The sequence below is a fragment of the Bombina bombina genome, chromosome 3 (assembly GCF_027579735.1).
Source record: "Bombina bombina isolate aBomBom1 chromosome 3, aBomBom1.pri, whole genome shotgun sequence".
Classification (NCBI taxonomy): Eukaryota; Metazoa; Chordata; class Amphibia; order Anura; family Bombinatoridae; genus Bombina; species Bombina bombina.
Window position 1 is genome coordinate 1,293,407,372 of NC_069501.1, and position 14,229 is coordinate 1,293,421,600.

Genomic DNA, 14,229 nt, shown 5'->3' on the forward strand with positions numbered 1-14,229 from the left:
CCTGCCCCAGTAGTACTCAGTTATCTCTTCATCTCATATCCTCCTGAACGTCTCTGGTGTTGTGTTGTTGTATTATGTTCTATTCTCCCCCTGTCCTTGTCTCACCAAGCAATGCACTATCTTTCCCCAGTAGTAATGAGTTATGTCTTTATCTCATATCTTTCTGAGCTTGTCTAGTCTTCTGTTCCTTTATTTTGTGCTATTATCCCCCTGGCCTTGTCTCACCAAGCAATGCACCATCCTGCCCCAGTATTACTCTGTTATGTCTTTATCTCATATCCTCCTGAGCTTGTCTGGTCTTGTGTTCCTTACTTATGGTCTATTCTCCCCCTGTCCTTGTCTCACCAAGCAATGCACTATCGTTCCCCAGTAGTAATGAGTTATGTCTTTATCTCATATCTTTCTGAGCTTGTCTAGTCTTCTGTTCCTTTATTATGTGCTATTATCCCCCTGGCCTTGTCTCACCAAGCAATGCACCATCCTGCACCAGTATTACTCTGTTATGTCTTCATCTCATATTCTCTTGAGCTTGTCTGATCTTGTGTTCCTTACTTATGGTCTATTCTCCCCCTGTCCTTGTCTCACCAAGCAATGCACTATTGTTCCCCAGTAGTAATGAGTTATGTCTTTATCTCATATCTTTCTAAGCTTGTCTAGTCTTCTGTTCCTTTATTATGTGCTATTATCCCCCTGGCCTTGTCTCACCAAGCAATGCACCATCCTGCCCCAGTATTACTCTGTTATGTCTTTATCTCATATCCTCCTGAGCTTGTCTGGTCTTGTGTTCCTTACTTATGGTATATTCTCCCCCTGTCCTTGTCTCACCAAGCAATGCACTATCTTTCCCCAGTAGTAATGAGTTATGTCTTTATCTCATATCTTTCTGAGCTTGTCTAGTCTTCTGTTCCTTTATTATGTGCTATTATCCCCCTGGCCTTGTCTCACCAAGCAATGCACCATCCTGCCCCAGTAGTACTCTGTTATGTCTTCATCTCATATCCTCTTGAGCTTGTCTGGTCTTGTGTTCCTTACTTATGGTCTATTCTCCCCCTGTCCTTGTCTCACCAAGCAATGCACTATCGTTCCCCAGTAGTAATGAGTTATGTCTTTATCTCATATCTTTCTAAGCTTGTCTAGTCTTCTGTTCCTTTATTATGTGCTATTACCCCCCTGGCCTTGTCTCACCAAGCAATGCACCATCCTACCCCAGTAGTACTCTGTTATGTCTTCATATCATATCCTCTTGAGCTTGTCTGGTCTAGTGTTCCTTACTTATGGTCTATTCTCCCCCTGTCCTTGTCTCACCAAGCAATGCACTATCGTTCCCCAGTAGTAATGAGTTATGTCTTTATCTCATATCTTTCTAAGCTTGTCTAGTCTTCTGTTCCTTTATTATGTGCTATTATCCCCCTGGCCTTGTCTCACCAAGCAATGCACCATCCTGCCCCAGTAGTACTCAGTTATGTCTTCATCTCATATCCTCCTGAACGTCTCTGGTGTTGTGTTGTTGTATTATGTTCTATTCTCCCCCTGTCCATGTTTTACCAAGTAACAATGTATCCTTCCCCAGTAGTTTTCAGTTATGTCTTCATCTCATATCCTCCTGAGCTTGTCTGGTCTTTTGTTCCTTTATTATGGTCTATTCCCCCCCTGTCCTTGTCTCACCAAGCAACATGCCATCCTTCCCTAGAAGTACTCAGTTATGTCTTCATCTCATATTCTCTTGAACTTGTCTGGTCTTGTGTTCCTTTCTTATGGAACAAGCAACACTATTAGATCACTCTCATTCAGAGACAGTAATTATATCCCTTTCTTATTTATATACGGGTCTGGGTAAGGCTGGCTGCAACATAAGTGTAAACAGTACCTTGTTGTTGTGCATTTGTCAGGGTTTTTTCCCTGCTTTGTTTGCCATGTGCTGCTGGCAGCCATTTTACTCACCTCTCTTGCCGACTCTGGTGCATACTGTGTGATGCTGCTCATTTCCTGCACTTTCTTTAATGACAAGACTGGTGTACATCATCTGTGTGAGACAGGATGCAGTCTCAGAATTCTGATGTCATCACTTATTTTTTAAAGGGCCTCTGTTCTGTATGCTTTGCCCTTGCGTTGTCTCAGACCTGTTTGTGAGAGCTCCTGTGTATTACCTGGCTGTCTGACGTCCCTCCTGGTTCCTGATCCCTGACTATTCGCTTTGGCTCCTGACTCGGCTCATCTGACTACCAGCTCTGGTTTTAATTCCTGGCTTGTTATTTGACTTGTGGACTTTTATTATTTATTTTTGCTATTAATGATTGTGATTATTTTTGCTCTTCTCGTCTCAGTCTGATTCCTGGCACCCTGACATTACGCAAGGGCCATGAATCCTGATGGTGCTAATAATCCACCTTTACCTGCCATAATTTTCAGGATGGATGAACAGGATCACCACTTGGATCAATTTGCACTAGCCCACCAAACCCTGTTGACTCGCACTGCACATTTGGACCAAAGTGTCCAGCAAGTTATGGCTGCTTCTGTTTCCACTGCTGCACCTAGTCAGTGCAGAGGGTTTTTGAACCAGGTGGGCATTTACTTTGAGATGTTACCTCAGGCGTTTCCCTCTGAGAGAGCTAAGGTGGGATTTCTCATCTTGTTACTCTCTGACACAGCTCTTGCCTGAGCTAATCCCTTGCGGGAGACTAATAAACCTGTGATTTAAAATTACCCTGAATTTGTGGCCTCCTTTCGAAGGGTATTTGATGTTCTGGCTTGCTCCTCCTCTGCTGATAAACGACTCATGTCCATTCAGCAAGGTACAAGATCTGTTGCTCAGTATGCCATTGAGTTCCGTACGCTTGCTGCAGAGGTTGGAACAATGAAGCCCTTGTGGCCGCCTTCTTTCATGGGCTCTCTGATGCGATTAAAGATGATGTTGCTGCCAGATATTTACCAGAAGATCTCGAGGCATTGGTGTCTTTTTTGATCCTAATTGACATCAGACTAAGTGAGAGGCCCTCTTTCAAAGAATGCTTGCGGAAGCCTCCTGTTCCGTTGTCTCCTACGTGTTCGTTCCCACTCATGCCTCCCTCTCCTCCCATGCCTCCTGGTCCAGAGTCACCAGGTACTGCTGAGCTGATGCAGTTGGGTTTCACACGTCTCTCCGCGGTGGAGAGGGCATTTAGGAGGAGGGAGGGGCTCTGCCTCTATTGTGGGTTACAGGGCCACCTTTTGAAGTCTTGTCTTACACGGCCGGAAAAAGACTCACACCTAAGGTCCTGTCAGGGGCAGACCTTAGGTGGTTTATCCTCGTTGCCGGAACCGCTAAAGGAGAAACCTTTGGTCACAGTTGTCCTTTCCTGGGTGGACTCCTCCATAGTCACCCAGGCTCTTGTTGACTCCGGTGCTGCGGGCTATTTCATTGACAGTGCTTTTTTATCAAAGCACTCCATTCCTGTTTTGCTTCATTTTTTTCCGCTTGCTGTTGAGGCCATTGATGGGAGGCCCCTTCAGCCCGCACTCGTTACTCACAAAACTGCTCCGTTATCCATGGCTGTTGGGAAACCCTCTAGTTCCAGGTTATAAACTCTGCGCATTTTCCGTTTGTTCTGGGTTATCCCTGGCTCCAAAAGCACAATCCCAGTCTCGACTGGCGCAGGTCCGAAATTTTGTAGTGGCCTCCGCAATGTATTTCCACTTGTCTTCGGAAACCAGTTAAAGTCTTGTGCACTTCTTCAGTATCTTAATTGCCAGAGGAGTATCGAGAGTTCCTAGACGTTTTTGACAAGGTGCGTGCTGGTACGTTGCCTCAACGGTCTTACAATTGTGCCATAGACCTGCAACCCAGAGCCATTCCTCCTCGGGGCCGGGTTTACCCTCTGTCTGTTGCAGAGAATTGTGCTATGGAGGAGTATTTTGCTGATGCTCTGTCGCGGGGGATCATCCGCAAATCCTGCTCTCCTGCAGGGGCTGGCTTCTTCTTTGTGAAGAAAAAGGGTGGCGAGTTAAGACCATGCATCGATTATAGGGGTTTTAATTGTCTTACCTTTAAGAATGCTTAACCTATTCTGCTCATTACAGAACTCTTTGACTATCTCAAGGGAGCTACGGTCTTTACAAAACTTTATTTGAGAGGAGCGTACAATCATGTTAGGATCAAGGAGGGCCACGAATGGAAAACAGTGATTAAAACCAGGAGCGGGCATTATGAGTATCTTGTAATGCCCTTTGGCCTATGTAATGCTCCTGCTGTTTTCCAGGAATTTATTAATGATATCCTACGAGATATGTTGCAACAGTGTGTTGTGGTGTACCTAGACGACATCCTCATACACTCACCCACACTTGAGGCTCATCGTTCTGATGTTACACGGGTTCTTCAGAGACTACGTGAGAATGGCCTGTTTTGTAAACTCGAGAAATGTGAGTTCCATCAGACTCAAGTAACCTTCCTAGGTTATGTTATCTCTGTTGCAGGGTTCTCCATGGATCCTGACAAGTTATCTGCAGTTCTGCAGTGGCCTCGCCCAGTTGGTCTTCGGTCTATTCAACGTTTTTTGGGGCTTGCCAATTACTATAGAAAGTTTATTAAAAACTTTTCTTCCTTGGTCAAACCTTTCACAGACATGACCCGTAAAGAGAATGATCAACTCCATTGGTCCCCTACTGTCATTAAAGTGATGGTAAAGTCATCTGTTGTGCAGTACATAATCCTTTTTCTTTTACCTTAACTAGCACATCGATGTGCTTATATAAATAAAAAACAATTTATTCACTCTGTAATGATGATTTTATTTCCCCTCCGTAGAGTTTTTTAAACAGCCTCTCTATAATTTTTTCACCGGTGCAGCTTTGATTGACAACGCTTTTAGCCAATCATCAGCTCACCATGCGCCCTATGTAAAATATGAACCGCACGCTCCCGGCATCTACACTAACTCTTTGCTACTTACTGCGCATGCTTTCATTTCTCTCATCAGCCAGATATTTTTCGATGTCTATATGTTTCAATGTTTGCTTTAATTTCTACCATCAATAATTTCTCTCTTCATATATAAAATAATTGTAAGTATTTTTTGGGCAAGTAGTAAGTGTTTTGTTCCTGAGAATCTTCGAACTAAACTTTTGCACACTTACCACTATCCTAAAGCTGCAGGTTACCCAGGCAAGAACCAAATGATTTGGTCTGTCACTCGACAATTCTGGTGGCCAGGTCTTCGTTCTGATGTTGCTGCGTATGTTGTGTCCTGCTCAGTTTGTGCACAGAATAAGACTCCTTGACGTCTTCCTGTGGGTCTTCTTCAACCTTTTGCTAATGGTGAGCGTCCTTGGATGCATCTTTCCATGGAATTCATTATCGAGCTCCCTGTTTCCAATGGCAATACTGTTATCCTTATGGTGGTTGACCGTTTTTCTAAAATGTCACATTGCATTCCCTTGAAGAAGTTGCCTACCGCTCAGGAGCTTGCTTCAATTTTTGCCCGGGAGGTCTTCCATTTACATGGGTTACCCAAGGAGATAGTGTCGGACTGGGGTAGCCAGTTTGTCTTCAGATTTTGGTGTTCCTTTTGTGCTCAAATAGGGATCCAGCTTTCCTTCTCCTCGGAATATCACCCTCAATCCAATGGCGCTGCGGAACGGTCTAATCAAACTCTGGAACTGTTCCTCCATTGCTATGTCTCAGATCTCCACAATAATTGGTCTGAACTGTTACCTTTGGCAGAGTTTGCTCGTAATAGTGCTATTAATGCTTCCTCCAAGTTATCCCCGTTCATGGCTAATTATGGGTTTCAACCATCCTTGTTACCTGATTCATTCATGTCTCAGGGTATTCCAGCTTTGGAGGAGCATCTCTGGCAACTCCGTTCCACGTGGGTGCAGATTCAGGATTGCCTTCACCGTTCTATGCAGCGCCAAAAGTTCCAGGCTGATCGTAGGCATCTGCCTGCGCCTTCCTACCAGGTTGGTGAGAGAGTTTGGCTGTCCTCCAACAACTTGAACCTTCGTGTGCCTTCCAATAAACTGACTCCCCCGTTATGTTGGTCCTTTTCGAATACTCCGACGGGTCAATCCTGTGGCCTACGCTCTTAACCTTCCTCCTGCAATGCACATCTCCAATGTTTTTCATGTCTCCCTCTTGAAACCATTGGTTTATAATTGGTTTACCACTGTGTTGCCTCGTCCCCGTCCTATCTTTGTTGACAACCATGAGGAGTATGAGGTCAGCAGCATTATTGAATCTTGTATGTCCAGGGGCCATGTACAGTATTTGGTTCACTGGAGGGGCTACGGTCCAGAGGAGCGTTCATGGGTTCCCTCCTCTGATGTTCATGCTCCCATCCTCCTCTGTGCCTTCCATGCCCGTTTCCCCAATAAGCCTTTTGTCCTCCCGCGGGGGAGGGGTCATTGAGGGGAGGGTACTGTCAGGGTTTTTTTCCTGCTTTGTTTGCCATGTGCTGCTGGCAGCCATTTTACTCACCTCTATTGCTGACTCTGGTGCATACTGTGTGATGCTGCTCATTCCTTGCACTTCCTTTTATGGCCAGATTGGTGTACATCATCCGTGTGAGACAGGATGCAGTCTCAGAATTGTGATGTCATCACTTATTATTTAAAGGGCCTCTGTTCAGTATGCTTTGCCCTTGCATTGTCTCAGACCTGTTTGTGAGAGCTCCTGTGTATTACCTGGCTGTCTGACGTCCCTCCTGGTTCCTGATCCCTGGCTTGTTCCTGACTCTGCTTTTCTCCTTGTTCCTGATTCCGACTCATCTGACTACTCGCTTTGGCTCCTGACTTGGCTCGTCTGACTATTTGCTTTGGTTCCTGACTCGGCTCGTCTGACTACCAGCTCTGGTTTTGATTCCTGGCTTGTTATTTGACTTGTGGACTTTTTATTATTTTTTGTTATTAATAAAGGTGTGATTATTTTTGCACTTCTCATCTCAGTCTGATTCCTGGCACCCTGACTGCATCTTGTATAACAACAGCCTATCCCCTCATATCAATGTATAATACCTGGAAGAATTACAGTTATCCTGTTAGGAGTTTATCAAACGTAGAATCCACAGTAAATTTGAAAAGTAGGAAAAGTCTTAATGCATGCAAGCAGTGAGTTTACTTTGTAACCGCCAAACATATAGTATAAGCTCACACTTTCACCTTTTTAGACAACAGTATACTGCAACATAACATATTGTATCAACAATGACATTAGCGCTGACTAATCCTTGTGAAGTGCTCAACTTGTAGCAAAAGATAGAACAGGTTATTTTCCCAGTTACTCATTGTGCTGGCCCCATGCCGCAGGAGTGAGATTAACTTCAATGGCGACTGCCAACACCGGTCAGTGCGATATCAGCAGAGCTCCAGGGACCGAATACCTTAACAGCTCTCACCTTCACCAACTCATAATGCAATATTCAAACAAAGAGGCAAATAATGATCCAAGACCCAATGCTTTATTATCAATGTGAAACATTCAGTGCTACACCACTCCACACACCTCAGCTACTATCCAACGCGTTTCCTGCAGCTAAACGGCCCTTTGTCAGGGATAACAACAGCTGAATTACATCCTCATTTAATAGGCACCATACACACGTTCATCTTAAAGGGGCAAATTGTCTAAGTTGTGCTTAAAGGAAAATTACATCAATTTATAACTATACAATGATAACAGACTGAGTGCCGTATTTAAATCTATTCTAACAGGAATATACACCAGTATAATTATTATTATTATCGGTTATTTGTAGAGCGCCAACAGATTCCGCAGCGCTATGTATTGTATAATACAATAGAGGGAGGAAAGAACATTAAGAGCATAAAGAAGATATTCACAGTATACATACAGATTACATTCACAGTATACATACAGATTACACTCACAGTATACATACAGATTACATTCACAGTATACATACAGATTACATTCACAGTATACATACAGATTACATTCACAGTATACATACAGATTATATTCACAGTATACATACAGATTACATTCACAGTATACATACAGATTACACTCACAGTATACATACAGATTACACTCACAGTATACATACAGATTACACTCACAGTATACATACAGATTACATTCACAGTATACATACAGATTACACTCACAGTATACATACAGATTACACTCACAGTATACATACAGATTACATTCACAGTATACATACAGATTACATTCACAGTATACATACAGATTACATTCACAGTATACATACAGATTACATTCACAGTATACATACAGATTACATTCACAGTATACATACAGATTACATTCACAGTATACATACAGATTACAGAAGGGCAAACATTCGCCTAGATTACGAGTTTTTGTCGGTAAGGCTGTGCGGGGCCTTTTTTTCTTACCGCTCACTTAAGCCAACGCTGGTATTACAAGTTTTCTTCAAGCCAGCGTTAGCCTCAGAAAAGTGAGCGTAGAGCAGAATTTAGCTCCACATCTCACTGTAATACCAGCGTTGCTTACGGTAGCGGTGAGCTGGCTAAACATGCTTGTGCACAATTTCCCCATAGGAAACAATAGGGCTGAGCTGGCTGAAAATAAACCTAACACCTGCAAAAAAGCAGCGTTCAGCTCCTAACGCAGCCCCATTGTTTCCTATGGGAAAATGAAATTTATGTCTGCACCTAACACCCTAACATGAACCCCGAGTCTAAACACCCCTAATCTTACACTTATTAACCCCTAATCTGCCGCCCCCGATATCGCTGACACCTACATTATATTATTAACCACTAATCTGCCGCTCCGGACACCACCGCCAACTGCATTATACCTATGAACCCCTAATATACTGCCCCCAACATCGCTGAACCATACATTATACTTATTAACCCCTAATCTGCCACTCCGGACACTCCCGCCACATACATTATACTTATTAACCCCTAATCTGCCGCTCCGGGCACTGCCACCACCTACATTATCCCTATGAACCCCTAATATACTGCCCCCAACATCGCTGAACCCTACATTATACTTATTAACCCCTAATCTGCCGCTCCGGACACCGCCGCCACCTACATTATACTTATTAACCCTAATCTGCCGCCCCCGCTATCGCTGACACCTACATTATATTTATTAACCCCTAATCTGCCCCCCCCAACGTCGCGGCAACTATATTAAATTTATTAACCCCTAATCTTCCGACCCCAACGTCGCTACTACTTTATTAAATTTATTAACCCCTAAACCTAAGTCTAACCCTAAGTCTAACCCCCCTAACTTAAATATAATTTAAATTAAACTAAATAAATTTAACCTAATTAAATAAATTAATCCTATTTAAAACTAAATACTTACCTATAAAATAAACCATAATATAGCTACAATATAACTAATAGTTACATTGTATCTAGCTTAGGATTTATATTTATTTTACAGGCAACTTTGTATTTATTTTAACTAGGTAGAATAGCTATTAAATAGTTATTAACAATTTAATAACTAACTAGCTAATATAAGTACAAAATTACCTGTAAAATAAACCCTAACCTAAGTTACAATTACACATAACACTACACTATAATTAAACTAATTACCTAAACTACCTACAATTAATTACAATTAAATTAAATAAACTAAATTACAAAAAAAAACCCCACTAAATTACAGAAGAAAAAAAAAGAATTACAAGAATTTTAAACTAATTACACCTAATCTAATCCCCCTAATAAAATAAAAAAGCCCCCCAAAATTATAAAAATCCCTACCCTATACTAAATTACTAATAGCCCTTAAAAGGGCCTTTTGCGGGACATTGCCCCAAAGTAATCAGCTCTTTCACCTGTAAAAAAAAATACAATACCCCCCCAACATAAAAACCTACCACCCACACACCCAACCCTACTCTAAAACCCACCCAATCCCCCCTTAAAAAAACCTAACACTACGCCCTTGAAGATCACCCTACCTTGAGCCGTCTTCACCCAGCCGGGCACAAGTGGTCCTCCAGAGGGTCCGAAGTCTTCATCCTATCCGGCCAGAAGAGGACATCCAGACCAGCAGAAGGCTTCATCCAGGCGGCATCTTCTATCTTCATAGCCAATAGGATTTTTCCTACCTTAATTCCGATTGGCTGATAGGATTCTATCAGCCAATCGGAATTCAAGGGACGCCATCTTGGATGACGTCATTTAAAGGACCAGTCATTCAGTCGTCAGCCATCGGATGAAGAGGATGCTCCGCGTCGGATGTCTTAAAGATGGACTCACTCCGCTCCGGAAGGATGACGAAAGAAGATGACGCCTGGATGAAGCCTTTTGCCGGTCTGGATGTCCTCTTGAGGATCACTTGTGCCCAGCTGGGTGAAGATGGCTCAAGGTAGGGTGATCTTCAAGGGGGTAGTGTTAGGTTTTTTTAAGGGGGGATTGGGTGGGTGTGTGGGTGGTGGGTTTTAATGTTGGGGGGTATTGTATTTTATTTTTACAGGTGAAAGAGCTGATTACTTTGGGGCAATGCCCCGCAAAAGGCCCTTTTAAGGGCTATTTGTTATTTAGTATAGGGTAGGGAATTTTATTATTTTGGGGGGCTTTTTTATTTTATTAGGGGGATTACATTAGATGTAATTAGTTTAAAATTCTTGTAATTCTTTTTTTTCTGTAATTTAGTTTATTTAATTGTAATTAATTGTTGGTAGTTTAGGTAATTAGTTTAATGATAGTGTAGTGTTAGGTGTAATTGTAACTTAGGTTAGGGTTTATTTACAGGTACTTTTGTACTTATTAAAAAGTTAATAACTATTTAATAACTATTGTACATAGTTAAAATAAATACGAAGTTGCCTGTAAAATAAAAATAAACCCTAAGATGGCTACATTGTAATTATTATTTATATTGTAGCTATCTTACGGCTAGATTTAGAGTTTTGTCGGTAACGACCAGCGTACCTAACGCTGGCTTTTTTCTGGCCGCACCTTTAAAATAACTCTGGTGTTGAGAGTCCACAGAATGGCTGCGTTAGGCTCCAAAAAAGGAGCGTACAGCATATTTAACGCCACTGCAACTCTCGATACCAGAGTTGCTTACGGAAGCGGCCAGCTTCAAAAACGTGCTCGTGCACGATTCCCCCATAGGAAACAATGGGGCTGTTTGAGCTGAAAAAAAACCTAACACCTGCAAAAAAGCAGCCCCATTGTTTGCTATGGGGAAACACTTCCTACGTCTGCACCTAACACTCTAACATGTACCCCGAGTCTAAACACCCCTAACCTTACACTTATTAACCCCTATTCTGCCGCCCCCGCTATCGCTGACCCCTGTATATTATTTTTAACCCCTAATCTGCCGCTCCGTAAACCGCTGCTACTTACATTATCCCTATGTACCCCTAATCTGCTGCCCCTAACACTGCCGACCCCTATATTATATTTATTAACCCCTAATCTGCCCCCCACAACGTCGCCTCCACCTGCCTACACTTATTAACCCCTAATCTGCCGAGCGGACCGCACCGCTACTATAATAAAGTTATTAACCCCTAATCCGCCTCACTAACCCTATAATAAATAGTATTAACCCCTAATCTGCCCTCCCTAACATCGCCGACACCTAACTTCAATTATTAACCCCTAATCTGCCGACTGGAGCTCACCGCTATTCTAATAAATGTATTAACCCCTAAAGCTAAGTCTAACCCTAACACTAACACCCCCCTAAATTAAATATAATTTTAATCTAACGAAATTAATTAACTCTTCTTAAATAAATTATTCCTATTTAAAGCTAAATACTTACCTGTAAAATAAATCCTAATATAGCTACAATATAAATTATAATTATATTATAGCTATTTTAGGATTTATATTTATTTTACAGGTAACTTTGTATTTATTTTAACCAGGTACAATAGCTATTAAATAGTTAAGAACTATTTAATAGCTAAAATAGTTAAAATAATTACAAATTTACCTGTAAAATAAATCCTAACCTAAGTTACAATTAAACCTAACACTACACTATCAATAAATTAATTAAATAAAATACCTATAATTATCTACAATTAAACCTAACACTACACTATCAATAAATAAATTAAATACAATTCCTACAAATAAATACAATGAAATAAACTAACTAAAGTACAAAAAATAAAAAAATATTTACAAACATTAGAAAAATATTACAATTTTAAACTAATTACACCTACTCTAAGCCCCCTAATAAAATAACAAAGCCCCCCAAAATAAAAAAATGCCCTACCCTATTCTAAATTACTAAAGTTCAAAGCTCTTTTACCTTACCAGCCCTGAACAGGGCCCTTTGCGGGGCATGCCCCCAAGAAGTTCAGCTCTTTTGCCCGTAAAAAAAAAACATACAATACCCCCCCCCAACATTACAACCCACCACCCACATACCCCTAATCTAACCCAAACCCCCCTTAACTAAACCTAACACTAAGCCCCTGAAGATCTTCCTACCTTATCTTCACCATACCAAGTTCACCGATCGATCCAGAAGAGCTCCTCCGATGTCCTGATCCAAGCCCCAGCGGGGGGCTGAAGATGTCCATGATCCGGCTGAAGTCATCATCCAAGCGGGAGCTGAAGAGGTCCATGATCCGGCTGAAGTCTTCATCCAAGCGGGAGCTGAAGAGGTCCATGATCCGGATGAAGTCTTCTATCAACGGCATCTTCAATCTTCTTTCTTCGGGAGCCATCATCTTCCATCCGACACGGAACATCCTCTTCTCCCGACGCCTACTCGCCGAATGACGGTTCCTTTAAATGACGTCATCTAAGATGGCGTCCCTCGAATTCCGATTGGCTGATAGGATTCTATCAGCCAATCGGAATTAAGGTAGGAATATTCTGATTGGCTGATGGAATCAGCCAATCAGAATCAAGTTCAATCCACAGTCCAAAAAGCAACATGATCCGCGGCTGGGGGCCAGAGCTACGGGTGATGAAACATACACTGGGAAAACCAAGGGGGAGTAGGAGTTGGAGGGGGGGGTCCGAAACCCCCAGTTCCCAAGGGAGCTCCCCTCCGGCAATCACCCCACCTCTTGCCCTCCCCAGGGAGCACCAATCCCCAAAAGAGTGGATCTCTGGGGTGAATGGCGACTGGAGTTGTTACAGAAGCATTAGTTATTTTGTTGTGAAGAAACTTATTTCCCAGCAGCAATGCCTGAACCAGCCAAGCCAGCGCCTAAGAAGGGCTCCAAGAAAACTGTAACAAGTATCATTTCATAAAGGGTTAACTCTGTTCAGTTTTGAGAAAACTATTTTCTGAGGCAGGTTTCCTAGCATATTGTGTACTGTAATTAAGTTTGTGATAAGCATTCACTGCTAGGTGATAAGAAGGACTCAATTGTTTTCTTGTGTGTACTTGTTATCTGCGGTGGCCTGTCCAAGGGCTTTGTCTAAATGTGCGATGGGGGATTTTATGCTTCCCCCCCTGGGAGTTCCCTGTGTGCATGTAACCTAAATAAAAAGCAGGCTGGGCATCCCAGTCCTCAGTTCTTGGTTGTCCCTCAATCGCAGCGTTGACTCGTTTTTGTGGGCAGAAGGGTATCCTAGCTGTACTACAGCTAAGGGGGATTATTCTACATTTGCGAGACTCATATAGAATACTATGGAAAGCAGTTTCTCCCCTCTTCAGCAATAGGAATCCAGGCTACTAAACGGTCCATCTCTCAGCGAGACTAAGGGTAACCGTAACATTCGGCGGCAGCGGTGGGATTTTTCCTGGATTTCCTAGGAGAGGTACAGAACGGATGGAGAGCGCTTACGAAAAATTGAAGCGTACAACCCTAAAGGATTTACTTGAAAGCAGAGGGGGGTACGCCAGCAACTGGCCGAGGAGAGAGCTGATCGCAGAATTGACCGAACTGGATCAGAGCTTCACAATGGCGGAAACACCGACCACGATTAGTGACGAAAAAACCAGGATTGTTCGGGAGAGGCTCTCACTGTACGGGCCGAACCCCTCCATGGAATTGGTACAGCAGTTGATGGCGGAAGCGGACAAGGATATACGAGAGACTCGAGCCCACGAACTCAACCTAGCGAACGCACACCGCAATGCTGAAGCCCCGCAGGTAATCATCCCTGTCGAAAATGCTGGGAGGCCCAAGATACCCTATGCGGCATTTCGACCCTTCCTAGAGAGCGAGACAGGGATTGATGAATATTTGGCGGACTTCGAAAGGCAATGTGCCCTGCACCAGATTCCCAACAGGGAGTGGCCCACGATATTGTCTGGGAAACTAT

General features: G+C 42.8%; 1 protein-coding gene across 1 annotated transcript in view; it reads left to right on the top strand.

Moving 5' to 3' along the window:
• Positions 1–14,229, top strand: part of LOC128652765 (transient receptor potential cation channel subfamily M member 2) — a 1,288,705-nt gene that overhangs the window by 1,175,209 nt on the left and 99,267 nt on the right. The gene's annotated exons all lie outside the window — the stretch shown is intronic.